We start from the raw sequence: 25,581 nt of genomic DNA on the forward strand, positions 1-25,581 counted from the left end.
CCAATTTAATTAATCCTTTAGGTGATTAGGACATGTAGCATTCATAAGGAAGACTTTTTTTTTTTTTTGAGATGGAGTCTCGCTCTGTTGCCCAGGCTGGAGTGCAGTGGCACAAACTCAGCTCACTGCAAGCTCCACCTCCTGGGTTCACGCCATTCTCCTGTCTCAGCCTCCCGAGTAGCTGGGACTACAGGCACCTGCCACCATGCTCGGCTAATTTTTTTTGTATTTTTAGTAGAGACGGAGTTTCACCGTGTTAGCTAGGATGGTCACCATCTCCAGACCTCGTGATCCGCCACCTCGGCCTCCCAAAGTGCTGGGATTACAGGCGTGAGCCACCTTGCCCGGCCAGGAAGACAATTTCTTTTCGAGACAGGATCTCGCTTTGTCATCCAGGCTGGAGTGCAGTGACGTGATCTCAGCTCATTGCAACCTCTGCCTCCCAGGTTCGAGCAATCCTCCCACCTCAGCCTCCTGAGTAGCTGGGACCCCAGCTACTGTAGCAGGCGACACTGTACCTGGCTAATTTTTTTATGTTTTTTGTAGAGATAGAGTCTGATTATGTTGCCCAGGGTGGTCTTGAACTCCTGAGCTCAAGCGATCCACCCGCCTTGGCTTCCCAATGTGCTGGGATTGCAAGTGTGAGCCACCATGCCCGGCCAGGAAGACAACAATATCACCAATAGCCAGCCTTCTCAGAGTTCTGGTTGTGTTCTCACACATTGCCTGGGTTAACTAATCAAATCTTCCCATCAGTTATGAGGGAGGTAGTACTTTTATCTTCATTTTGCAGTTAGGGAATGAAAGAAGCACAGAGAGGTTAAGTGACTTGCTCAAGGCCACACAGCTAGTGGCTGTCCAGCTGTCCTCTTTCATATCCCATCTATGTGTGGGTTGGGCTTTCTATTTTGCAGCATTTACAAATGTGTCTACCCCTGCACTGCTTCCACATAGTTTTACTAATATTTACTAACATTTTATATTAAGTTCTGATAACTGCAGGCAAGTCTCCCTCTGTTATTTTTCAAATTAGTCTTTATCCATTCCAGAGCCTTTGCTTGTTTATATTAGGGTCTCCCAACTTTGGTACCATTGGTACTTGGGTCTAGATTATTCTTTGTGGTAGGGTCTGTCCTGTGTGCTCTAGATGATGAATAGCATCTCTGGTCTCTGTATCTAGACTTCAGACATTGCCAAATGTCAACTGGGGCCAAAAATCACCATTGGTTATAAACTATAATTCTGTATAAATTGTAGAGTCAGTATATCAAATTTCAGAAACAGTTTGGTCTGACTGTTGATTGAAACCCTGTCAAATTTATAAATTAGTTTTGGGAAGAATCACTATCATTATAATATTGAGTCTTCTCAAACATGGACGCATTTCACCTCAACATCTTCTCAATCTCATTTCATATCTTTTAATAACATTTTATAATTTTCCTCATGAAAGTTGTATGCATCTTTTGTTAAATTTATTCCTGGGCGTCTTGTAGTGTTTTGCTATGATAAAGAGATTTTTTTCTTTTCTGATTCCAAGAATAGGTCATTATTGGTATAAAACAACATTAGTAATTTTTAATGTGTCTTGCATAAGAAAATCTTCTTGAACTCTTTTATTAATTCTAATAGTCTGCACATCTTCTAGAATTTTTTTATGTAGATAATTACATTGTCTGCAAAATAATCGCAATGTTGACCCATTGTTTAACATTCTTACACCTTTAACTTCTTTTCCTCATCTCATTGCATTGACTAAGACCTCCAAGAAAATGCTGAATTCTCGCAAGGACAGAGGGACACTTTCATTTTACAAGCAAAGAAACAAAGACTTGGGCCTGTCCAAGGTCATTCAGTGAATTAGAACAGAGTCAAGGCTGGATTCTAAGGTTTACAAACTTCTTTTTCCTTTATTCCTTCTTGCTGCTTTTGTTTTGGTTAATTTAGTTAACATAAAAACAATTTGCTGTCAGACCCTTTTCATTTTAAACCTGTTAAAGCCCTAAAAGAAAGTTACTTACAGTCTTTTATTACCTGCGGAGTATAATGCATCAGCACACTGATATTGACACAAAACCTCTGTTATTTTCTCTTTATAAAAGCATGTAAACTCTTTAATATCTACTAGTCTGCAAGTATGTTTCCACTTAAGAAATGCTTGCAGTAGAGTCTTCCTGCTAGTGAGCTATATTAAGAGGATCTGAGTTCTATAATAACAATAGCTATGTTTGATGGATCACTTAAAATGAAGCAGGTACTATGATAGATACTTTACAAGTATGCCCTCACTATGTCTTTATAACAATACTCTAAGGTGTCTATTATTATTTCTGTTTTACAGATGAGGAAACTGAGCTTCAGGGTATTAGGTAATTTGCCCAAGGCCTCTTGTTTCTAAGTTTGCTGAGCCTGGACTCAGACCTGGGTTGGACACCAAAGTAAATGGCCTACTTGCTATAGATTTTGGTCACTGTTAGGTGTACACACATAAAATTAATATTGGATGAATTCAAATTCAGTTTGACAGGTCTAGGAATTAATTGTTTTCACTGCTTTAGCTTAAGCAAATGAAATTATCTCTTAGCACTACTTCCACATAAGTACGTACAAAGTAGTAATAGATTTGATTTAGTAAATGCCTCCAATATGCTGGGCACATCATGCATATTATCTCTTATATGCATAACAAATCTGAAAGGAAAGCCTTGTTAGTACCACTTTAGGGATCAAGAGACTGGGGTTCATAGAGATTTAGTAACAGCTAGTAAGGAGCACAGCCAGTTTGCACACTGCTTCTCGCACCACATCAGGCCGACCAGTTGGCTTGTGAGCCCAAAGCTGTGTTTTGGTCACACTAGATTCTCAGTTGAAAAAATATAGTCCAGCAGCTGCATTTTAAAGAATCATTTCCATCATTATTCAGTATGTGGAACCCAAGAGGGCTTCTATAAACATGAGTACATGTTCCCAGACAAAGGAGATAATATCGATGACAAACAGCCATTATCTAGAACATCTGTTAGACTGTTTCTCCTGGTTTTAAATAACGCATGGCATGCTCTAATTCAGGTGTACTCTGAAAACCCAGCAGCTTCTCCCGTGATTTCTGTGATCTCTGGGTATGATGAATGAGAATATCTGTTGATCATGGAGTACACCACTTAATCAAGCACTTTGGCTGCAGATCAAATTTTCCATATTTTTAACTATAATTATAGCTATAACCAACACTACTTATCTTGCTTTATAATTTACATAGTGATTCCACATTCAGTGTCTCATAAGCATTTAATCCCCAAAATGGCTCTGCTCGGCAGTCATTAATATTGTCCTCACAATAGTGTTTTTGAGATTGCCCACATGTATCGACAAAGAGAGACATCCAAGAGATATTGTTCTTTGAGAATAATGGATTTTTGCAATATGGTTTAATGTGACACCGTTTTAGTTTAATAGTGTTCAGAAAAGAAGATGAAGGAACATGTATTAAGCAGTTAGTTGATATCTCTGGGGGTAAGAGTTTCGCAAAAGCTTCTTCATTCTATTTTACATATGCCTGAATTGCTTTTATTAGTTTTTAAATTTAAATTTTATAAATGCAAATGGTTTCCTTAAATATATATTTTACACAAATACAAAGTCATACAGGTATATTGTTTAAAAAATCGTACTGCCCCATAAGGCTGGTAATAAGAGAGATAATCTACCTTGTCACCTCCCTCACCCTCACCAGTATTAGAAGGCAACAACTCTGAACTCTTATAGAGCACCGTTTTAGGGATTAGGAGACTGGGATTCATAGAGATTTAGTAACAGCTAATGAAGAGCAGAGCCAGGTTTGATATTTATTACTCCATCTCAAATTGAGTGGTTTTACTGTTAATTGTTATTGCTTGGTTTTAGATATTATATATTGACTTCCTGCTGTGGAAGATGAGGATTCAGACCCCTTCCATACCTTCCTTCCATCCCTAATCATTCCACTGTGGTCGTTTCATTAGTCATTGTGAGATATGCACAGTATTATGACTCTAGGTCAATACCACTTGCAGCCAAGCCACACCATGTGCTGTGTAGACTTACATTTCCATTCATGTACAACCTCTCCTCCAAAGTTGGTAACAGTCTCTTTTTAAAAAACTTTTGCTTGTTTTTAAAAGAAAATCAGTCATTCATTTTCAAGCTTTCTGCTGGAATCTTGTTTCTTCTCAAGACGATGCAGGGCAGGGAAGGTTCAAAATTGGGACTTAGCATGGGAGGGTTATTGGCTTCACCCAGGAAAGAATTCAAGGTCAGTGGTGAGAGAAAGCAACTTTTAAAAAGCAGTGCTTGGCTCATAGGCAGTGTGCCCAGCATCGGCAGTGTACACTGGCAACTATATTTATACCCACTTTGAATCACATGCTAATTAACAGGTGGGTTATTGAGAAGTTTCTGGAAAAGAGGCGGGAAGTTTCAGGAACCATTTAAGTTAACTTCCTGGCTGTTGCCATGGCCTGTTGCCATGGCGTTTACAGGCTGTCATGGCACTAGTGGAAGTATCTTCATGGTAATGAGCAGTGAGGCCAACTGGAGGTTGCTTTCGTTGCTGTCTCTTGGTTTTGGGTGGCTTCTTCCCTGCATCCTGTTCTGTCTAGATCCTGCTTCCATCAGTGGGGTCGTGACTCAAAAATAAGTCCTGCCAGTCTCCTACGTCAAGGATATTCAAGTATTTTGGGAGCAGCTTTATCATCTTGATGACACCCCTCCTGGGTGTCCCCATCCTCTTGTCCCAAGATTGCAGGCCTCTCTCCCGACCTTCTCCCCCGGCCACCCTGGAAGCTCCCTGAACTGTCAGCATCTGGTTCTTTCTGCTTTTCTTTTGGGATGGATCTCACCTCAAAAGAATGTTTTCTGGATGCCACATCTTTCTTTCTTGATTTACTGCCTCCACCCCTGCCATTTCCTTGCCTCTTTTCAATTTCTGCTCCTTTAAATCATTTTAGAAGGGTTTGAGGAAGGAACAGTGATCAATACTTGTATTTGATCTTCCAAGTTTAACCTGAAGTTCCCTATATTTTATGACCAGAAAAAAAAAATAAAGATTTTTTTTCTATTAGGGTAGAGAAACCTATATTTTCAAATTTCACTACTTGAATTATTCTGTGCCTTGTCTGCATTTTGTGGGTGCACCATTCACCAGGAACTGGTAAAATCCACATGGGGAAGCACCTCTCAAGTTGCTTTCTGCAAAAGGGCGCCTAAAAGAGACCCAAAAGTTTGGCCTGAAAAGTTGGAAAATGTCTTTATTTTATCCTTGTGCTTGTTGACAGCTTGCTGAATACAGAATTTCAGGTTGGAAACACTTTTTTTCTAGCTTTGGTGGTGGTGTTGAGAAGTCCAAAAACATTTTGATTCTTAATCCTTTGTGTACACAATTTTATTTTCTTTATGGAAATGTTTAGAGTCTTCTCTTTGTTTCCAATACTCTAAAATTACCAAATAATAAGCCTTGGTATAAATCTATTTTCACCTATTTTGAAGAATATTTGATAGGGGATTGCAACCTGGAGACTCATGTCTTTCAGTTCTGGTAAACCTTATTGAGTTATTTATTTACTTGAAAAAAGAATATTCTCCTCTCTATGTTTTCACTCTTGAACTTTCATTGGTGATTATTGACCCTCCTGGACTGATCTTCTAATTTTAAAGGTATTTTAAAGTTTAAATTCTATGTCTCTTATTTTTTTTTTTAAATGAGCTTTTGTTAACTATACTTCCCAAACTTCTGCTGAGTTTTTTTTCTACTATCATATTTTTAATTATTCTTTTAAGAGACAGAGGCTTACTATGCTACCCAGGTGGAGCGCTACCCAGGTGGAGCACTACCCAGGTGGAGTGCAGAGGCTATTCACAGGTTTGATCACACAGTGCACTGCAGCCTTGGACTCTCGGCCTCAGGTGGTCTCCCGGCCTCAGTCTCCGCAGTAGCTGGGACTACAGGCATGCACCACCATGCTAGCATATCTTTCAATTCTTAAGAGCTCGTTTTTTGTTCTCTGACTGTTCCCTTTCTACAGAATATTGTTTTAGATTCATTGATATAATAGCTTCTTTTGATTTTTCTGAAAATATTAATGACCCTTTTTTGGTATAATTTTTGTCTTTCTACATGGGCTCTGTTTCCTCTAATTTACTTTTTTTCTGTTTTTTCTTATGGGGGATCTACTTCATGCTAGAGCTTTTCTTATAAGTCTGGGGATCCTTAGCTGTCTGCTCAAATTTAAAAGTGGAGCACTGAAAAGCAGATTGGAAATTTTGTGCATATAGTTGAGGCTTGTCACTTATGGGTTCCACTGTGTAGTAATCTTTTCAGGTCATCGTAGGAGAACTCTTGATGTCAGGATCTAGGTCCTTTCTCTTGTGTTGGTCAAATTTCCCAGAGAATAGTCTTCTCATTTTCTTTTGGGCAGTATATTTATTGACCAGTGAGTGTGGGGGTAAATAGGTTTGAGGGTTCCAATACTCAGTGTGGAAATTCCACAGAATGAACTATTTGTAGTACGGACACCTGTCCTCCCATGTGCCTGATATCTCCCAGGCCAGAAACGTTCTACTTTACCTTCAGGAGAGTCAAGCTCAGTCTTCTAACACAGTGAGGGAGATGCAGCTCTCTGGAAGTGTGTCTTCCTCCATAGGTTTGCATCCAATTCCCCTATGTTCAATTCAGGCCCAGCTGGGCTCCCATTCTCTGGAGTAGGTGCCTCCAGAATTGTAGACTTCATGGGTTCTTAGGTTTTGCTTCTGGGCACTCCCATGACCAGGTTACAGTTATCTTTCTCAGGTGTGCATAAGTAAGTCTATTATTTGTTGCAACTCCTTCATCTGCTCGCTACGACCTCTCCAAATTTTGTTGCTGCAATCTACTCTCCCATTCTCCTTGTCTCTTTTTAATCCTTCCTGCCCCACCCCACCCCACTTTAAATCATTTTAGAAGGGTTTGAGGAAGGAGCACTGATAAATACTTTTGTTTAACCTTCCAGGATTAACTGGAAGTTCCCTATGTTTTATGACCAGAAAAAAGAAAAAAGTATACATATACTTTGCATTTGGGCAGAGCAAACTATTGTTAAAATTCTACTGCTTTAATCATTGTGTGACTTGTCTTCATTGTATGGGTGCACCATTTACTAAGAATTGGTGAAATCCAAGTGGGCAGTGAGGCTTAGTTTGGTGTAATAAGAAACAAAACAGCTCGAAATGTCTTCCTTCCTTCCTTCCTTCCTTCCTTCCTTCCTTCCTTCCTTCCTTCCTTCCTTCCTTCCTTCCTTCCTCTCTCTCTCTCTTTCTCTCTTTCTTTTTTTCTTTTCTTTCTTCAGAAACAGGGTTTTTCTTTGTTGCCCAGGCTTGTCTTTCACTCCTGGACTCAGGTTATCCTCCTGCTGTTACCAAAACACCAGGGGTTTGTTCTAGGTGCTGGTGCTTGCTGCACAGAAAGCCAATTGCTGAGACAATGAGTATTGCCAAGGAAGAAGGCTTTAATCAGGTGCTTCAGCCAAGGAGATGGGAGCTCAGTTTCAAATCTATCTCACTGACCAACTACAATTGGGGGTTTATACCATAGGGTAAGAATGTAACTAAGTGTGGGAAAACAGGAATTATGGAGGGGTAAGAAAGAAGAGTTGGTCTACAGGAAGCAGGTGGTCAGTTAGGCAATCATGATGGGTGAGGGGTCTGGTGTCTCATTGTCTAGATGCAGTGATCTGGTGAGTTTCAGTTCCTTGATACCATCTGGGAAGTCTGACCATTGATTTTCTGAGGAAGGAACTCAGATAAGACAAACGTGTTTCAAGCTTTAAGACCAAGAAAGTCTATTTCTATGTTTATCCAAAAAACAAAACAAAGCAAAACAACAACAACAACAAAAACCCAGTGAACATCAATTCTACGGGACAATTGGGCCAGTTTCACCAATTCAGCCTCCTGAGTAGCTGGGACTGCAGGTGTGAGCTACCATGCCTAGCTTAGCTCAGTATTTTTCAAGTGATTTCCATAATTCATTAGTAGGCTGTGAAATCAGTTCATTGGATTATGGGCAGTTTTGATTTTTTAACTAATGAAATTGAACAGACTAGAACAAAATAGAAAATATGAGGGTTGTTATATATGGTAAGTGTAAAAATTATTTTATAAAATTGTTTTATATCATATTAAAAGCATATGTGTATTGCATTGTGATATAAATCTCATTTCTTACTGCAGAGTATGTCCAACAACATTTGAAGGTCATGCTTTTGCTAAAAATTATTGAACTTAGCTAGAGAATTTTTGATGCTTGCCTTTCCAACCAGTTGAATCAAATTCAATTTAGTGGTTGTAGGACATGCTCTAATCTGAGGGCTTTTGGAAAATTTTCTCAGTGGGTTGATGAAGAAGGTAAATGGTTCTTGGTCACTGGGCATTTTTGTTTGTCCACATAAACCTTTCACTTTTCTATCCTAGCTCAATCCTACACTATGCTATCCTAGGAAGACTACCACTTGCATGTAGCTGTTGAGAATTTGATCTCATATCACTTGTTTCATGAGTTTTGATTGTAAATTAGGCCATATCTCAGCGAATTTCAAACTAGAGCCCATCTAAGGACAAGCATGATTTCCAGTGGAATTGTTAGCTTCAAATTTAAATGAATCTCAGGATGGTATTAAATTGTCATGTTGGAGGGGTGTTTCTTTGATTGAAATCTCGAGATGATATGGCCTAGTGTAGGAGAAAACTGTATTTGTCATTTTGATTTTTTTAAATCACAGAAAATGTTATTTTCTAAAAATGACTGCAACAATATTTTCCATTTCACATGCTCTTTCAGCACTGTGCCACTCCCCCATCAAGAAGTAGCATTTTCATCCCCTCAGGTGGGCCTTTGCAATGGCCTCAATGAATTAAGCATAGTGAGAAAGGTGCTATGCAGCTTTCAAGGCTGGGAAGTAAAAGGTTATACAACTTTTGCCTGGCTCTCTCTCATGATCCTTGTCCTTAGAACCCAGCCACCATGTTGTAAAGAAGCCTAGGCCCCATAGAGAGGCCTCCATAGAGGGGAGCCAAGGAGCTCAGCCTTCGACCTAGCTGGGATCTCAGCTAACAAGCATGTTAGTGAGTCCATCCTCCAGTGGTCCACTGAACTACCCCAGCTGATACGGTATGCAGCAGAGATGAGACATCCCCACCAAACACTGCCCCAAATGCAGATTTGTGAGAAAAATAAATCTTGCTTTAAGCCACTAGTTTTTGGAGTTATTTTTAATGCAAAAGTGGAGCAGGATAGGGTAGAGTAGGACAACACTTAAGGAGGACAGAGTAGTGACAGGCTATTGTAGCTGACACGTCACCTACAATGTCCACTATCATGGTCCCCTGTTTACTAATAGAATCTCTACAACAATGAATCCACCTGGAAAACTATGTTTTCCAACCTCCCTTGAGAAGAAAGTAGGCCAATGTGACATGAGTAGGAGTTACTGGGTGGAACTTCTGAGGAAAGATCACTAAAGGGATTATTCAACTGGGAGTTACCTTTTCGTTCTTGCCCCTTTCTCCTTTTTCTGTTCATGGACTTGGATATAGTGGATGGCTTCAGAAGCCATCTTGTGACCATGAGATGACTTGAAAATGGAGGCTGTAGTCTACAGATGGCAGAAAAAAAAAAAAAGAGCAGTAACCTGGGATTGATGATACGGGGGAACCTTCAAATCAGCCATGGAATATCTCCAAACCTTAATGTGAGTGATAACAAACAGCTCATCTCTTTGAACCACTAATATTTTGTGTCTCTGACTAAAAGTCCAATGTCAACCTAACTGATACAGATGGGTACTAACTGAAATCATCAGAATGGTGGTCACTCTAAGAGTTCTACTGAATGGTAAGTAATACTAACTACATGAGATTTAATATCTCCAAATATTTAAGATCACCTATTAGGCTATGCATCACTCTTTACTTGTGTTATCTCATCTAATCATGAAACAGACTTAGAGAGTTATTAACAAGGGTATTCTTAGCTCCTATTTTATATAAAAGGCAATTGAGAACCAAAGACATGTGGAGAATTGACTCAAAATCACAAAGCTAAGTGACAGAGTTGGCTCTAATTCCACTGCTCCAAGTCAGAAGTTGTAACTGTTTTGTGGAAGATGGCATAGAATAGCATTTAAGGAGGAAGGATTGGGGGCCACGGAGAATTGGGATTAGGTCTTCACATGATAGTGCTTTGATCAGTGGCAAGTAACAAAAGTTCTTTGTCTCTTCATTGGTAAAGGGAAGGCTAACACTATCTGCCTAACAGGGATGCCATGAGAATCAAATGGAATAATGCCTCTGTGGAAATTTGTGTTTTCTAAAAATGGCCACAACAATATTTTCAATCCCCATGTTTGCCTTACAATGTGATTTTGATACTGTTCCCATCAAGAGATGAGCTTTGTGTTCCACCATCTTAAATCTGAACTTGCATGTATGGTGGACATGGCACTATGTGACATCTATGGCTAGGTCATAAAAGATGATACAGTTCTTACCTTGTCCTCTTGTCGTGTTTGCTTTTGAAACCAGCCACCATATTGTGAGGAAGCCCAAGCAGCTCATGGAGAGGCCCACATAGAAAGAAACTGAGAAACCAGGTGTGGTGGCTTATGCCTGTAATCCCAGCACTTTGGGAGTCCAAGGCAGGCTGATCACAAGGTCAGGAGTTCGAGACCAGCCTGGCCAACGTGGAATTTTTAGTAGAGACAGGGTTTAGTAGAAACTCAGGTTTCTACTAAACCCTGTCTCTACTAAAAATACAAAATGTGGCAAGCACCTGTAATCCCAGCTACTCAGGAAGCTGAGGCGGGAGAATCTCTTGAACCCAGAAGGCAGAGGTTGCAGTGAGTTGAGATCATGCCATTGCACTCCAGCCTGGGCGACAAGAGCAAGACTCTGTCTTAAAAAAAAAAAAAGAAAAGAAAAGAAAAGAAAAGAAAGAAACTGAGAATCCTGGCCCCCTACCCTGCTTGAGCTCTCAGCCAGCACCAATTCACCAGCCACAGACTGAACAATCCTGGAAATGAACTCCTAGACTCCATTTGAGCTTCCCCAGTTGACACCACATGAAGCAAAGATGATGTTCCCCACTGGTCCAGGTTGACATGCCAGATTCATAAATTAAATAAATGATGTTTTTTAAAAGCCACTACATTTTTGAGTGGTTTATTTATGCCACAGTAGATATGTGGGAACAGACGTGCAGCACAGCATCTGCCGTTTAGTCGTACTTGGTGAAAGCTCACAGCGATTATTATTACTAATATTATTCTCATTGTTTAAACTGCATTCTTCCCTCCTGACCACGGATGAAGATATTTGGACTGAAAAAGTCAGAAGACAGAAATCTTTTTGGAGATTTCTCTATAGACCCTTAATGAAAAATGTAGGATTCTGACTCATGACTACAGTTTAGTGCTCATGGAATTATAAAAACAGAAAGGGTTCCATGTTCCTCATCTTTAGATTGGCAAACATGCAAACTACTCAAACGTGATATTTTCTCCTGCTATCAGAGCTTTTAGAGGGGAGGAGCTGCAACTTATTCTTCTAGGGGCAGGGAAGCCCCTAAAAATCTCCCATGACTCCATGGGGAAGCTGAAGGAAGTTTGAACTGAATTGTTGGTCCAGTAATGTACCCTGGACCAATGCAGGGGAACCCTGAACACCGAGATGATGATCAAGGTGGCATGGACTGCATCATGGGGATTCTGAGGACAGATTCTGATTAATCAGACTTCAGGGTTCTATTCACCATCTCTCCTGTGAATGAAGCAACCTCTGGCTGGGGTTCCTTTCATAATAAACATCGATAAGCTTGTAGATAGCTATTTTGTCTTTCTTTTTCTGGGCTTGTTATGCAAACTCAACTTTCTTTATTGCTCTTTGCCAAATCTCCTCAACTGTTTTTTCCACACACACTTTAAGGTGAGAAGACTAAATCTAGACACAATTAGAGTTCAATCAAGCCTGCTTAACACAAAAGGGCTGATCCTTGACCCCCACATTTCATACATGTGCAGGTGCTCCTAAGGGCATCATCCTCACATGCTTTCTTTATAACTTTTATTGAGCTTAGGGTCCACTATGACTCCAAGATTTTTTCTATTCCCTGATATCTGTGTTCTTTTTTCTTCCTCCCAATTTTTACTGGTTGGCATAGAGTAGCCAATCCCAATTAATACACTTGGCTGACAGGGCCCTCCCTGATTCTTACCACTTTCCTGGCTTAATCTTACCATTCTCCCTCTTGTTCATTATATTCTTGGTATATTGGCCTTCATTCAGTTTTTTACCCAGGTTAGCTCTTTTCTTTTTCTTTTTATTGTTCAATGTGCCTGGCATTCAGTAATCTGTAGCAAATGCAGTCAGTGCCCCATTCATATCCCCTTAGCATTCACTATCAATGGCTTCCTCCTCAAGCATATATGCACATCTCCACCTGGGGCTTCCTGGGGCTTGGGAAGCAAGCTCTACTGTGGGTAGGGAGGGCTGGAGGTGGGGATTGGGTGGAGTGGGGCAGGGGGAGAAGGAAAGGGTTGATCCGTTGGAAGCAGCTCTCAAGCATGATGGACGTGAATTTGTGGATCAATAATCCACCTTCATGTTCTACACCATCTCCCCAAATTCCCAAGCTGGAAGGACTGTGCCTCCATTGCTCATAGCACTAACTTGCTCATTGGCATTCTTCCCTGCCTTATTTTCTCACTCCCCTACCCATGTTTCTTGAAGTCATCTCCCAAGTAACTACTTACACTCCAATCCTTGCCTCAGATCTAAGACATGGGGTTTATTGTATGTTTGTGGTTATTATTAACAGCAGAATGGCTATGGTAAAACAAAATGTCTCAACCAGGCACCTCACAAGATGCCACCAGCTTCAGTTCATAGAAGGTGTTTTGCAGTTGAAATACCTGGTTATACTCTGACAGGGTTCACATTCATTCATTCAGCCATTCAGCAAATATTGATTGAGTGCTTACTCTTAGCCAGAGGTAGGGATTTCAGTATCAGAAGTGGCTGCAAGTGGTTGCAAATCCAAATTAGAATTACTGCTGGGAAAAGAGGAAGGTAGCCCTAATTCCGGGGAAACAGAAAGGCAGCCCCAATCCCTTCCCACTCCACTCTGACTCCATTTCCCTTTCACTCCCCTCAGCATTCTGGCTGCTCTTTAAACAAACTCAGTCAGCCCCCCTCTGAAGTTTTCCACCTTCTTCATGAGATCTTTAGACCTCACCCCCTTTCTTTAACAGCTGTTCCTCCAATCCCTTAGCCTGAACTAGTTTCTCAGGGTGAATCATTTTATCTCCTCTATCCCCTCTTCTAAGCATTAGGTTCACCCTTCTCTGCTTTGGCATCACCTATTATCTAGATACGTCCTAGACTATGGCACGGCACATGCCTACTTGGAAATGTGTCTCCCTTTCTAATTTGCAATAGACATACATGGCAACTGTTGATGCCACACCCATATCCGACTGCCCTTACCACTTTAGGGGCACACTGACCTGATTTCCAGCTGGCGGCACCTGCATTTATTGATCTGAACTTGACTTCCCACCTGTGCAGCGATCACCCACAGGGATGGTAGACTTGATCACAGGCCCATTTGAGGCTGCTTCCGTTCCCTATTCCGCCTCCCTATTCCTCTACCGACGTTTTCTTCACCTTCCAAATAAACCACCTGCGGCTGAATCCTTAATTTGGAATCTGCTTCTGGGTTAGCCCAAACAAAGATTTAGTTTTAAATTTATAGTTAATTTTAAGCAAAATATATGGATTTCTATTTCTTGTTCCATCAAGTACAGACACTATATCCTAATACTTATTTTATTTTATTTTACTTTAAGTTATGGGATACATGTGTAGAACATGCAGGTTTGTTACACAGGTGTACATGTGGGATGGTGGTTTGCTGCACCTATAAACCCATCATCTAAGTTTTAAGCCCTGCATGGATTAGATATTTGTCCTAATGCTCTCCCTTCCCTTGCCCCCCACCCCCTGACAGGCCCCAGTGTGTGCTGTTCCCCTCCCTGTGTCCATGTGTTCTCATTGTTCAACTCCCACTTATGAGTAAGAACATTTGGTATTTGGTTTTTTGTTCTTGTGTTATTTTGCTGAGGATGATGGTTTCCAGCTTTATCCATGTCCCTGCAAAGGACATGATCTCATTCTTTTTATGGCTGCATAGTATTCCATGGTGTATATGTGCCACATTTTCTTTATCCAGTCTATCATTGATGGACATTTGGGTTGGTTCCATGTCTTTGCTATTGTGAATATTGCTGCAATAAACATATGTGTGCATGTGTCTTTAGTAAAATGGTTTATATTTCTTTGGGTATATACCCAGTAATGTGATTGCTGGGTCAAATCGTATTTCTGGCTCTAGATCCTTGAGGAATTGCCACACTGTCTTCTACAATGGTTGAACTATTCAGAACTTGTTATCGGTCTATTCAGGGATTTGACTTCTACCTGGTTTAGTCTTGGGAGGGTGTATGTGTCCAGGAATTTCTCCGTTTCTTTTAGATGTTTCTTTTAGATTTATCCGTTTCTTTTAGTTTATTTGCGTAGAGGTGTTTATAGTATTCTCTGATGGTAGTTTGTATTTCTGATTTTTTTCAGTCTAAGATCAGATATTTCACCTCCTTTCTTTTCCACCTTTTCTCTATTTTTCTATATGTATTTCTAGTTCTGTCTTCACTTTTACAGTGTTTACATTGCTAACATTTACATTCTGTAATAACATTTGAATAATCTTGGGTTCTTTTTTCCCTGTAAGTTGGTTCTAAAAGTTGAAAACCAATAAACTAAGTGTACATTATTATGCCTTTTTATCTACCTTGAATTGCAGGGCCAAATGGATTTGCCTTTTCTTCTTCATGAGTTCCATGCCAAGAATCCTACATCACTCAAAGGAGGATGTTTCTAGCACCAAGGGCAAATAGAGTCCCCTTTTTACCCACCATTGACTTCTCACAATCATGTCACAGTGTAGTCTGTTTCACAGCGGAAGCTTGATTCTCTTGTGCAATTTTGTTTCCCTAGTACTCCTCCTCTAATCCCAGGTTTTGCTTTCTGCAGTCAGTTACCCACAGTCAACTGTTTTTATATTTTGAGAAAGAAAGAGAACACACTTACCTAATTTTTATTACAATATATAGTTATACTTTTTCTATTTTATTATTAGTTTTTGTTGTCAATCTTTTACTGTTTCTAATTTATAAATTAAGCTTTATTATAGGTATGTATAGAAGAAACAGTATACATTGTGTTTAGTATCATCTGTGGATTCAGGTATCCACTGGGGTTCTTGGAACATATTCCCTGAGAATAAGGAAAAACGACTACATATTTTTTTCTTGTAGAGATGTCACCACATCACAGCTACTTTTAAACTTCTTACTGATTCTATCAGTTGGTTTCATCCCAGTCTTTCATGAATATATTCTTTGTGGAGCCTACGTATTTTCTGTTCTGATTTGGATTTTTGCTTTATAGACCTACTTTACAACTCTCATTCTTGCATTTCTGTTAGCTGCACTTTAGGGCTCATTCTACTGTTTTTTGTATGCGACTCTTTCAGTCTATTAATTTTTATTCTTCTTTTGTTGTGGCACAGCCTTAAGTAATTTCTGTGAGAAAGATATTAGGAGATTTATTTTCTGAGTCCTTGAATTATTAAAAGTGTGTTTATTTTATCTTAGATTTAATAATAGTTTGGTTGGGTATAAAATTCTTGTATACATTAATTTGAGTATAAAATTGTTGTAAATTAATTTTCTGATAGAAACTTGAGTACTTTTCTGCATTGGCTAATAACACCCAGTATTGTTGATCTTAGTATGAGCCTCAATCCTTTGTATATGCCTTAAGTTTTCTGTCTTTAAGCATTTTATATTTTCATTATATCCTTGGGATTCTGATATTTCATAACTATGTACACAGTTCTGAATCCTTTTTCACTCATTTTGCTGGCATGCTGTGGGCCATTTAAAGATGCAGATTCAGATTAAATTCTCTGGCAGCCTTTCTTCTCTTATTGCATGTCTTTGATAATCCCCTCTCCACTACCCCTGTGCTCCTGCATTTCATCTGAAACTGCTAATGCTCAGATCATTTTCCTGAATTGATTCTCTGCATTGTACCTTCTCTATTATGATTTTGACCATTGTATATTTGCTCTGCATTCTAGAAAATTACCTTGACATTATTTCTCAACATTTACATCAGATTTTCAAAACCAGAAAACCTATTTTTAATTTCCCAGAGCTCTTTCTTATTTTTTGTTCAATTTTTAGGGCATTTCATTCTGGTTTTGTAGATGTGATATAATCTCAAATCCTTCTGAGGTCATTAATTAGAGTGTTTTTTTTTTTTTTCTTAATTTCTTCTTTGGTTGCCTGAATTGTGTTTGTTTCCTTTGGTGTTGTTTAGTTCTGTTTGTTTGGTGCTTCTGCTTCATGTAGTAGTCAGTATTCTCCATATTCCTGGTGATCTGTTTCGGTGTTCATTTTTAAGAAGGAAGACATGGATCCATTTTTCTAGGTAGCTGGTATGCACTTTTGCTGCTATTAGTTGTGTGGTTTGGGTGAGGCACCTGCATGAGGGCAGGGCTAACTGACTGGATGGGCTTCACATTAGGGAGAAGAGGCAGGGAAGGAGGTTTTGGGCCCGGGGACCCCCAAATGCCAGAATGAGGAGGGCATGGCCATGGGTGCTGGTACACACTCTAGGAGTCCTGGCTCCTAACTCCTAGAAAGCGTGTTCAATTTAGAAGAGAAAGCTTTGTTGTTGCCGTTGTCTTTCTCTTCCCCAGGAGCTAGAGGAACAAGCTGGGTGGGCAGCCTGCCCTCTTTGTGCACAGACTTGGAGGAAAAGTAGGGCAGGGTGTAAGAAATGAATGGTGCAGTAGGTTGGGAGTAGGTTTTTAATTCCTCTCCTATTTTGCAGTCCCTTTTCCTCAATTGCTCAGTCCTGGTCTGCTTGCTGCGGAGCCTGTGTCCTGCTGGCAGGGTGGCCCTTTCCCTGTGGTCCCCTCTTGTGCCTGCTGAGCCACCGTTTCCCTCATACAGGCTTGTTCATCAATACGCTCCGGCCACTCAGGCCCCAGCGTTATTTTTTAGAAACCTCTCATCCTTTGCTTGTTGGTTTCCCTACTGCTATCCTTTGCTCTTAAGAGATTTTCATTCCTTGATTCCTCCATGTTCAAGGTGTCTTAGGAGAAGAGGAAGACAAATAGTATGTCCTGTCTCTATCTACAATTTGCTCCTTTTTGAGATTTCTACTTTGGGTTAATTTTCCTGGTATTAGAACAAGTCCTGCAATTTTGACCAAGCCCAGATATGGGAGATAATTTGGTGTTCCTTTCAGCTGATGTTTCAATATTTGTTTATTTGAGGAGAGGTGTCCAGGAGGGGTGCTGGGCAGCAGCGGCTGGTGGTGGCTTGGTGGGTCCCTGGCTGTCCCAGGTGACTGTGCCCAGTCCCTAACTCACAGGCCCCAGTCCATCAAACAAAAGCCAGTTCTTAGCCAGCACCAGACGCTCTAGGTAGAAGTTCATTAACCACCTGTAGTTACCTAAGCTTGACCCCTGGGACCCTGATTCCTTACCCCTGGAAGCTTATTTTAAAAAATCTCCTTTGCCCACACTAGATGAGACATGCTCTGCTGAATGCAGTTTTCTTCATGTGACTCTATTTCCAGTGGCGTTTGGGCATCTCTCACGGAGAGCTCTCTCATCCACGGGCACCTCTGTGCAGGTGGCTTTCCAGGAGAGCCCAGCTGGGAGCACAATTCGGGAGAGTTTCAGAGCCTTCTTTCTGTGCCCAGCAGAGCCACTCTAAGATCCACTGGCGCTGGGACTGCACCCACTCTTGGCTGCCTTTCCAGGCCATTCAGCAGCCCATTGTTTGCCACAGCCACACTCGAGTCTCCCGGGCTGTGCCCATTTCCAGCAACTCTGAGCGGGGTCACCAATTAAAGGAGGAAACAAAACGTTTCCTGAGCCGGCGGCCTCCGGCTGGCTCTGCTTCCTGTTGCTGTGTGAGTGCGGGGCTCCCGCGTTGCCCACGGCTCCCACCGTTCTCCATGTGTGTTCCTCTCCACGTCTTCTTTATTCCTCATTAGCTTTGGTTTCCTCTCTCCCCCTCCCTCTTTTACATGTCTGTTATTTCCAACCCTTTAGCCACACAAAATGAGGGGTGCCCTTTTCCTGTTGCCTCGGGAGTCACTCCTCCCTCGGCCGTCACCTGCGGATGCCGGGCCATGGCACTCGGCCACTTCTCGGCCACAATGGGAGCTCTCAGAGCCGGGCGGCGCAGCCTGGGCTGGGTGCCAACATGCCACAGCGAGGCAGCTCGGCCTGCAGAGGGGCGTGAGCCTGGCAATCAGACCCTCGCAGAGCCGCCACCGACTTGCTGTGGGGTCTGGGGCAAGTCACTTGACCTCTGCTTAGCTCCTCGTCCCAGAGAGGAAGTGAGGATGGCTTCCCTGGGATGCTGGAGGAATTGCCAATGAAGGCAGGACGCCTCCTGGCCCAGGCCTGCAGACCCACTGCCAACCTCTTGGATGAGTGGTTTTGTGCATGCTCTCAGACAGAAACACACACACACAAATACACATGCTCATATGTAGACACACATGCAAGCATACATATATTCATGCATTCACATATGCACTCACAGACATAAACATAAATACATATGCACACAGACATACAGACATACATTTACACACAAGCACACATGAACAACCAATGCAGACACACACAAACGTGCACATTCGGCACATAAATATCCCCACACCCACACAAGCACATATACAGACATACACACTTTTTATATCCTTAACACACACAATTGCAGACTTATTCTTACATAAAATATGCACATATACATACACACATTTACACACAGACATACACACTCACATACAAATGCATGTTCACCATAATCAAGGTTACATATAAGAGTGTGTATATGAGTGGGTTTCCCAATGAAGCAAATATAAACCGAATTAAATTTCAACTTGTCTTTATGGAAACGAAACAAACAGCTTGAAATCTCTGGGATTTCGCCCGTTCTTTCCTTGTCATACATGTCAAAAGTCCACGGCCCGTGTGTGCTAGTCACTGTGCCAGGCACAGTGAGGCATATGAGAAACAGCTGATGTGGCCTCAGGCCTTGAGGGACTTATGGGCTCTTCGGGGAACATAAGCCAATGACTCAGGGCACTGATGTGCTAACACACTCGGGTAGGGAGCTTATGGGAGGGTCCAGCTGTGGCACAAAAAATGGAATGTTGCATGCGGCCAGAGGAGGAGGATCAAGGAGGGCTGCATGGAGGCAGAGGCTCTTGATCTGGATAACTCCACCAGATCAGGGTGGAACACTTTAGCTGGGCTTGGTATCAGAGCCACAGACAATGACTCTGACTCCAGACATGCATGTGGAATGTGTGGGAAAGAGCAAAGGTCCCATCAATTCATTCTTCTTTGAAGAGGTGGCTTCAAGTGCCTGCCATGACCACAGGGGTTGGGGGATTCTCAGCTACATCTGGGCCACTGCAGGCATCAAAGCTGGAGAAACAGAGATGACCGCCACTTGAGCACCTGCACACCTAGCCTTGCTCGACACTCTGAGTGAACTGCTTGCACATTTTTCTTCTGTAGCTGTGTATCTGTGGTGATTGACTGTATTTTTTAAAGGCAGTTGCATCAGTATTTTTGTTCCACATGCTCTTCCAGAACCTTGCCTCATTTCAACCAAGAGGTGGAGTCTGTTTCCGTCCCCTTGCACCAGGGTAGGACTTTGTTGACTACCTTGGTGAATAGAATGTGTGACCTTGGGGCTATGCCATGGAAGGTGGTAGTGTTTCCTCATGGCTCTCTCTTTGGGTCAAGTGCCTTGGGAGCCTGGCACACATGGGAAGTCCAACTGTCCTGAAGGTGCTGTGCTGGAGAGACCATGTGGAGAGACCACACAAGGACAGAGAGAGATGCTGAGGTCAGGGATGAGCCCCTGCTGGTCCAGCCCCAGCTGTTTGCATCTCCCCAGGGCTGGCACCAGCCATGATCGAGGGGCTTTCTGATGACTCCATTCCAGCCTTTGGGCTGCCCAGCTGATGCCTGGTAGAGCAGAGATGCACTCTTTCTACAGAGCCCTATGCAAATGGCATCTTCGGGAACCAAACAAACTTGCTGTTGGCTTAAGCCACCAAGTTTTGTGGAGGTTTGGTACCCAGCAACAGACAATTGGAGCATCAGTTCAAGCAAATGTTTGATCACGTTTGCCCTTAAGGGCTGAGACAGACCTTGGGAAATCTTGGTTACTCTTGGAGGCCTTATTCAAAAGGCAAAGTCTTCACATGTGGACTTTTAAAAAATTGCACTCCTCTTGGAACACTGGAGAGGAAAAATCCAAAGGATCCGAGGTGCCTCTTTACAGGCAGGTGGCTTTATCTAAACACATGATCATACGAACCACCTGCTGTCCTGCCTTTTCATGAACTTGGCTTCTTTTCTACCAGGTGTGGGGAACACAGCCATTCAGCATAAACAACACTTTCCTTGGGCTTAGAAAGTCTAATGAAATGAAAGTGACAATCCTGGCATATTTGGGATTAGTCTTTGAATCCGTATGGTTCATTCTGCAAGGCACACTGACCTCCCACACTAGCAAAGGGGACAGCCCCTTATAGCCAGGGATCTCTAGAATGGAGAGTCACCTGTTCCATCTGCTTCATGATACATGAAGTTACTTGAATGTGCCTGCTAGTCAAGTCATGGAAAATTAAGAGACAGAGAGAGGACATCTTGACTTAAAAATACATGTTTAAAAGCATTTCCAATCCACCATAGGTGAGCATTTTCATAAAATACAATAACAGGCTGAGTGTGGTGGCTTACTCCTGTAATGCCAGTGCTTTGGAGGCCAAGGAGGGGGATCACTTGAGACCAGGAGTTTGAGACTGCAGTGAGCTATGATGGCAACCCTGCACTGTAGCCTGGGCTACAGAGTGACTCTGTCTCTAAAACAATAAAAATAAAAATACAATGCAGTAACAATGAATTACTAAGAAAATGAAATAAAAATATACGCTAAAATTCCAGCCTAAAATTATTATTAGATTTAACAGACCTAAAGTTACTCTGCTTAATTAGGTATCAAAGTCACTAAGTGGTTGCCCTCCAAATCTCCACCGATCTCACTGCAGATCAGCACAAATCCTCAGCGCACCAGCTCAGGTGCCCAGGACCACCCACTGACTAGCACAGGTCTAGAGAGCAAACAGAAGCTATTTTCAGGAAGGCAGGGTTGGAATGGGAAAGGTGCGAAGGAAAAAAGCCATCAAATCTGTGGGACCCAGGTGTAAGAAGTAAGAGAAGTGAGCTGTCTTCAGCAGGGGAAGCGCCAAGAGAGAGAATGTTAGGGTTCCATACAGACTGACTTTGTTCACTCTTTGTTTTTTAGCCTGAGGTTGATCTTAAGATCAGATAAGAGTCTCCACTGGAGAGAGGGTGGACAGGGCACGTGGATTTGTAACTTCTGGCATTCTGGCAGAGACTGGTATTAGGGGTCCCTTAATTAAAAGCAGATTCTATTTCCAGTCCTTCAGAGACACCAAGTAGGCTCCAAAGAGCCTGGCCAAGCACACAGTCCTCACCCCATGGTATTCTTCTTGGACGTTTGAACCTTGGAGTAGCAGGAATTCTGAGGATGCTTCAGCGTGTGTGTGTGTGTGTGTGTGTGTGTATACTGTGTATGCCAGCCCAGTATCTAGCAATCAGCTTCCATGGTGGCATGACACTTGTAGCATGGCTGATGGATATGTCCTTCCTTCTTGGATAGTGTCTGTTCTAACATGTCATCTGGGATCCCTTGGAATCTTCAAGTACAGAACCGGTTGCTGCCTCATTGAGTTGGTGGGACAGAATAGCTCCTGGTTGGCAGCATGGGTTGTGCAGAAGGACAGACCCTGCAGGTAAATCACAGCAGATCTCGGCCATGTTTGCAAGTATGTTACTTAATAATTTCCAATTCTAATGCATTTAGGAGTTTTCATGATTCATGTCATTTTCACCCGTCTTGCATTCTGCTGTGCTTTCTTGGGTGGAAGGGAAAAGCATAGCCTTACAATTCAGAGGCATCACCCATATCGTTTCTCACCATTATTGCATCTCATGGCCCTCAAATCTTGCTCATGTTTTGTTACCACTTATAGCAGTTTGGCATTATTACAGAGTTTCAAATCCCAACATTTTTGGGGGGAGCATTCATAAAAATCTCATATGACATTTATGCCAGTTTAATACAATATGATGATACCCAGCAATTTCACTTTCATCATTTAGACCAAAGGAATATTTGTACACATGCACGAGGCAGTACGTGAAAGGACATACGTTATGGCAATTTCTGGAAAAATACAAATTTAGAAATGCCCTAAATAGCCATCAAAAGGGGGATGGACAGATAAACTCAGATTCATTTACACAATGGGATACTCTCCGGCGGTAAAAAGCAAGAGACATATCTGTAAGTGGGAACATGGAAGGGTCTCAAGATGCATTGTTGACCGAGAAAGCGATTTCCAGATAATACACGCAGCGTGATAGCATTGCTGAAGGAAACAGAACCTCATACACTATAAAGCGTGACCACAGGTTTTCTAAGGGTACATACCTAATAGAAAATAATTTGTAGTGCACCATCCAAAACAATGACAGTATCTCCTGTAGTAGGAGAGGAGGAAACCGAGAGCGGTGGTGCTCAAAGGGGATTTTTAGCCTTACTTGTAATTCTTGGAGTTTTTTTTTGTTTTTTTTTTTTTTTTTGTTTTTTTTTTTTAATGAGGAAACATTACTCATGTCTTATTTGTGTAGTAATAAAATCATGTCAGAAATCCGGGTACACTGATGAGCATGACTATCACCCCTGGCAATGTCTATCTGAGTAAAGGCCAAATAAAGATAAGAGAAAGAGACAAGAGCACTCACAGAGTAGTGCTCAAGGCCAGGGCCCATGACTCCAACTGCCAGAGCCTCCAGCTACAGCTCCACCCCACAACCCACCAGGCTGCGGCAACCCTCAGAGGTTTCCTGGGCTTGCTGCCAGCTGTGGGGTTAGGAAGTTAAGAGAATGAACCCTGAAACCAAACCACCTGGCTTCCCATTCTTCCGATCCTTCCAAGCGATGTGATCTCTGGGGAAGTCATGCATCCCTCAGTGCTTCAGCTCCCTTGAGTGTCAAGTGGGTATAAGAATAGGGGGGTATTGTCGGGGTTAAATTAAATCATATGACCAAACCTTTAGAATGGTACCTAGGACAGAGACATCTCCACGTAAATATTATCTGCTACTATTAATCTTCAAGAGCTTTTCTTTTTTTCTTCCCTAGAATTTTCTTTAGGGACTCAGATGTTTAATTTCCACTAAGATCAAGCCAGCTCCAAAGCCTCCTCCTTTATTTCAGGTCCTTGATAAGTAGCATTACGGGAAGGTTTAAAAGAAAGTCAGGTCCAACATTTCGTTGTATGAATGGAGAAACTGAGGCCCAGAAATGCAAGTCTCATTGCTAGTCCTCCCAGGAAGTCAGCAGAAGAGCTAGCCCAGACCTCCTCCCTCCTGACCCTCTGGCCAGCTCTGTGACCATTGGTACCACACACTCTTCTGACAGGAAAGAGCAGGAGTTGAGCTGGGCACCCGGCTCATGCTTGGAATCCCAGCACTTCGGGAGGCTGAGGCAGGAGGATTGCTTGAGCCCAGGAGTTCAAGACCAGCCTGGGCAACATGGTGAAAGCCCATCTCTACAAAAAATATAAAAAAATAGCTGGGCATGGAGGTGTGTGCCTGTAATCCCAAGCTACCTGAGAGGCTGAGGTGGGAAGATCACCTGGGATTGTAGTGAGACGTGATCACGCAACTGCACTCCAGTCTGGGTGATGGAGTGAGACCTTGTCTAAAAATAAAAATAATAATAATAAAAAAAGGAAGCTGGAATTGGCTTGTGGAACAACAGAATTGGAATTTTTCTCAAAAGACTGACTTATCCCACTTTGGAAAATGGGCAAAATACTCCTGCAGCTCTGGCGACATTCTATGGAGTCCTCAGTTATGACCGTGACAATGGTACAGACAGGCTCGACCCTGCTGGTGCCACAGAGCAGGGACTGTGGGAGCCTGACAATGAGCTTTCATGGCCCCAGGACAGGACAGAGAGGAGGCACCTCTGCAGGAGGCTCGGAGATTGAGATGTGCTCGTTGCAGGCAGGCAGCTGCCCTTCCCATGGATGAGAGCAGCCCCTCTCTTCTTCAATATTGACCAGCAAAGAAACAAAAATCCATCTTAATACTTTTTCAGTGGAAAATGAAGCAGTTTATTTAATATTATTTGGATAACAAGCATCCACATGAACAGGATTCGAATGTCAGTTGTCTTCGGGGAAAAGAGATTTATTGGTTGGTAAATATTGAGAAAGAAAAGCTGATAAAGAACAGTTTCAGCTGCGGCTTCTGCCCGGAGCAGGAGAACAGGCCTGTGTTGTATTTTGGGGCCCTGGGAAGGCAAAAAATTGTGAATGTCTTTCTTTGTTGGTGGGTGTAAAAGTGGAGCCCGCTACAAATAATTTCTTATTTCTTGTCGCATAGATTTTAAATTATGTAGCTTCCCTACCTTGTTAAGTATTAAAGCGGTCTTGTTTAAGGAAGAGACACTTAAATAATGAAGCTTATGTATCTTGTTTTCAGACATCAATATCTGGCTTTGAGTGGCACAAAGAAATAAAGGAATGTGGATTCAGACCTCACTGGGATGCTTGGCAATTCTAATTCTACCCCAGACTGCAAATGGACACAAAACTGTTACGACTTTTGTTGAAGAGGAAAAGGATGGGTGAGCATGTGACATTGGGAAATTGTATTTTCTTCTTCGAGTTCTTCTGTTTCCTAATATTTAATCCTACTGTTCTCTTCTTTAGTGAAGGTCTCTTTAGTAAATAATCTCTGCTGAAATTGCTTCGGGCAGCACAGAAGCTGGATTCAGAAGCACACAGGTCTGGGGATGCAGGCTTCGGCCACCCTGATGCGAGGAAAGACTGCCATCTCGTGGTCAGCTCGATCCTGGCACCTTGGTAAGGGTCCAGGCTGCAGAAAACCGGGCTTGGGGAGGAAATGGTGCTGCAAACTGGATTTCTGCGGGACAGTGTGGATGCCTTTAGAAAACACCCAGAAAAGAGCTGAGTGCCACCCAAGGTAGGCTTCAGTGAATCCTCTGCAGGTGTGTTGTCATCCCCTGAGCCAAACACACACTTCACACACACGCTGTAGGCTGCGTGAAAATGAGGTAGAAATGTGGGGAAAACATAATCCCGTGGAGAGAACAAAGAGCTGAACATGTAAATGCCTCCAGCATGCCTGGCAGAGAGAACATTCAGGCTGAGAAAAGGGGACAGTAACTTGTACCAAAGATAAGGAAGTAGCCTCTGGGGAATCAATCAGCAGGGCATCTGGTCAAC

At 42.2% G+C, this 25,581-nt stretch overlaps 1 long non-coding RNA gene across 1 annotated transcript in view; it reads left to right on the forward strand.

The window, feature by feature from the left end:
* LOC112633646 overlaps positions 1 to 25,152 on the forward strand; it is a 46,947-nt gene extending 21,795 nt beyond the window's left edge. The window contains exons 2-4 of the long non-coding RNA XR_003121562.1: positions 21,918 to 22,050; positions 24,815 to 24,959; positions 25,092 to 25,152. This is a non-coding gene — a long non-coding RNA (uncharacterized LOC112633646). The remainder of the gene's footprint in view (positions 1 to 21,917; positions 22,051 to 24,814; positions 24,960 to 25,091) is intronic.
* Positions 25,153 to 25,581: the final 429 nt, after the last annotated feature.

The sequence above is a fragment of the Theropithecus gelada genome, chromosome 10, assembly GCF_003255815.1.
Source record: "Theropithecus gelada isolate Dixy chromosome 10, Tgel_1.0, whole genome shotgun sequence".
Lineage (NCBI taxonomy): Eukaryota > Metazoa > Chordata > Mammalia > Primates > Cercopithecidae > Theropithecus > Theropithecus gelada.